Raw genomic sequence first — 3,308 nt, 5'->3', positions numbered from 1 at the left:
AACATATCGCAAACGTCAAAAATAATATAATGGATTGCCACTCCCAGGTCCGCTCCAAAGACGATTCTACATTCTCACTACCATTACAACCATTCCCTAACAATGGATAATGTCCTATACTACTTACTCTACCGCTCAATCACGGAGACGAGTTTTCCACGGTTTCCACCCCTCCCTCCATACCGCAGCAACACGAGTTTTTTCCACCCCTTTCAGAACGCGCTCTTCGCGCCACAAAGCCGCCCCAAGACGCGCGAGCAATGAGCATCGAGCTTAAACATATCGCAAACGTCAAAAATAATATAACGGGATTAATATATATCGCGCACGTGCGATATGTTTGTCACAAGGCGCAAAAAATAATTAAAAAGGGAATGCAACACGAGGACTTTCCAGGAGGTCACCCATCCTAGTACTACTCTCGCCCAAGCTCGCTTAACTTCGGAGTTTTGATGGGATCCGGTGCTTTAGTGCTGGTATGATCGCATCCAACATGTTTCCCCGTCTTCGTCCCTTATGCTTGCCTCTCCCTGGTCCGCTCCAAAGACGATTCTACATTCTCACTTCCATTACAACCGTTCCCTAACAATGGATAATGTCCTATACTACTTACTCTCCCGCTCAATCACGGAAACGAGTTTTCCTCGGTTTCCACCCCTCCCTCCATACCGCAAGAACACGAGTTTTTTCCACCCCTTTCAGAACGCGCTCTTCGAGCCACAAAGCCGCCCCAAGACACGCGAGCAATGAGCATCGAGTTTAAACATATCGCAAACGTCAAAAATAATATAATGGATTGCCACTCCCAGGTCCGCTCCAAAGACGATTCTACATTCTCACTACCATTACAACCATTCCCTAACAATGGATAATGTCCTATACTACTTACTCTACCGCTCAATCACGGAGACGAGTTTTCCACGGTTTCCACCCCTCCCTCCATACCGCAGCAACACGAGTTTTTTCCACCCCTTTCAGAACGCGCTCTTCGCGCCACAAAGCCGCCCCAAGACGCGCGAGCAATGAGCATCGAGCTTAAACATATCGCAAACGTCAAAAATAATATAACGGGATTAATATATATCGCGCACGTGCGATATGTTTGTCACAAGGCGCAAAAAATAATTAAAAAGGGAGTGCAACACGAGGACTTCCCAGGAGGTCACCCATCCTAGTACTACTCTCGCCCAAGCACGCTTAACTTCGGAGTTCTGATGGAATCCAGTGCTTTAGTGCTGGTATGATCGCATCGGACATGTTTCCCCGTCTTCGTCCCTTATGCTTGCCACTCCCAGGTCCGCTCCAAAGACGATTCTACATTCTCACTACCATTACAACCGTTCCCTAACAATGGATAATGTCATATACAACTTACTCTCCCGCTCAATCACGGAGACGAGTTTTCCACGGTTTCCACCCCTCCCTCCATACCGCAGTAGCACGAGTTTTTCCACCCCTTTCAGAACGCGCTCTTCGCGCCACAAAGCCGCCCCAAGACGCGCGAGCAATGAGCATCGAGCTTAAACATATCGCAAACGTCAAAAATAATATAACGGGATTAATATATATCGCGCACGTGCGATATATTTTTCACAAGGCGCAAAAAATAATTAAAAAGGGAATGCAACACGAGGACTTCCCAGGAGGTTACCCATCCTAGTACTACTCACGCCCAAGCACGCTTAACTTCGGAGTTCTAATGGGATCCGGTGCTTTAGTGCTGGTATGATCGCATCCAACATGTTTTCCCGTCTTCGTCCCTTATGCTTGCCACTCCCAGGTCCGCTCCAAAGACGATTCTACATTCTCACTACCATTACAACCGTTCCCTAACAATGGATAATGTCCTATACTACTTACTCTCCCGCTCAATCACGGAGACAAGTTTTCCACGGTTTCCACCCCTTCCTCCATACCGCAGCAGCACGAGTTTTTTCCACCCCTTTCAGAACGCGCTCTTCGCGCCACAAAGCCGCCCCAAGACGCGTGAGCAATGAGCATCAAGCTTAAACATATCGCAAACGTCAAAAATAATATAACGGGATTAATATATATCGCGCACGTGCGATATGTTTGTCACAAGGCGCAAAAAATAATTAAAAAGGGAATGCAACACGAGGACTTTCCAGGAGGTCACCCATCCTAGTACTACTCTCGCCCAAGCACGCTTAACTTCAGAGTTCTGATGGGATCCGGTGCTTTAGTGCTGGTATGATCGCATCCGACATGTTTCCCCGTCTTCGTCCCTTATGCTTGCCACTCCCAGGTCCGCTCCAAAGACGATTCTACATTCTCACTACCATTACAACCGTTCCCTAACAATGGATAATGTCCTATACTACTTACTCTCCCGCTCAATCACGGAGACGAGTTTTCCACGGTTTCCACCCCTCCCTCCATACCGCAAGAACACGAGTTTTTTCCACCCCTTTCAGAACGCGCTCTTCGCGCCACAAAGCCGCCCCAAGACACGCGAGCAATGAGCATCGAGTTTAAACATATCGCAAACGTCAAAAATAATATAATGGATTGCCACTCCCAGGTCCGCTCCAAAGACGATTCTACATTCTCACTACCATTACAACCATTCCCTAACAATGGATAATGTCCTATACTACTTACTCTCCCGCTCAATCACGGAGACGAGTTTTCCACGGTTTCCACCCCTCCCTCCATACCACAGCAACACGAGTTTTTTCCACCCCTTTCAGAACGCGCTCTTCGCGCCACAAAGCCGCCCCAAGACGCGCGAGCAATGAGCATGGAGCTTAAACATATCGCAAACTTCAAAAATAATATAACGGGATTAATATATATCGCGCACGTGCGATATGTTTGTCACAAGGCACAAAAAATAATTAAAAAGTGTATGCAACACAAGGACTTCCCAGGAGGTTCGGAGTTCTGATGGGATCCGGTGCTTTACTGCTGGTATGATCGCATCCGACATGTTTCCCCTTCTTCGTCCCTTATGCTTGCCACTCCCAGGTCCGCTCCAAAGACGATTCTACATTCTCACTGCCATTACAACCGTTCCCTAACAATGGATAATGTCTTATACTACTTACTCTCCCGCTCAATCACGGAGATGAGTTTTCCACGGTTTCCACCCCTCCCTCCATACCCAGCAACACGAGTTTTTCCACCCCTTTCAGAACGCGCTCTTCGCACCACAAAGCCGCCCCAAGACGCGCGAGCAATGAGCATCGAGCTTAAACATATCGCAAACGTCAAAAATAATATAACGGGATTAATATATATCGCGCACGTGCGATATGTTTGTCACAAGGCGCAAAAAATAATTAAAA

General features: G+C 47.4%; 4 non-coding genes across 4 annotated transcripts; all 4 read right to left on the bottom strand.

Moving 5' to 3' along the window:
• Positions 1-371: 371 nt before the first annotated feature.
• On the bottom strand, positions 372-490 carry LOC119313811. Its single transcript, XR_005152075.1, has one exon. It is a non-coding gene; the product is annotated as a 5S ribosomal RNA (ribosomal RNA).
• A 643-nt stretch (positions 491-1,133) lies between these two features.
• LOC119313799 lies at positions 1,134-1,252 on the bottom strand. Its single transcript, XR_005152064.1, has one exon. It is a non-coding gene; the product is annotated as a 5S ribosomal RNA (ribosomal RNA).
• Positions 1,253-1,618: 366 nt separating this feature from the next.
• LOC119313240 lies at positions 1,619-1,737 on the bottom strand. The gene has a single exon (XR_005151611.1). It is a non-coding gene; the product is annotated as a 5S ribosomal RNA (ribosomal RNA).
• Positions 1,738-2,104: 367 nt separating this feature from the next.
• On the bottom strand, positions 2,105-2,223 carry LOC119313587. The gene has a single exon (XR_005151860.1). It is a non-coding gene; the product is annotated as a 5S ribosomal RNA (ribosomal RNA).
• Between the last annotated feature and the right edge of the window lie 1,085 nt (positions 2,224-3,308).

The sequence above is a fragment of the Triticum dicoccoides genome, chromosome 5B (genome assembly GCF_002162155.2).
Source record: "Triticum dicoccoides isolate Atlit2015 ecotype Zavitan chromosome 5B, WEW_v2.0, whole genome shotgun sequence".
In the NCBI taxonomy this organism is placed as follows: Eukaryota; Viridiplantae; Streptophyta; class Magnoliopsida; order Poales; family Poaceae; genus Triticum; species Triticum dicoccoides.
Note: the sequence above shows the minus strand (reverse complement) of the source record. Positions and strands in the feature narration are given on the sequence as shown.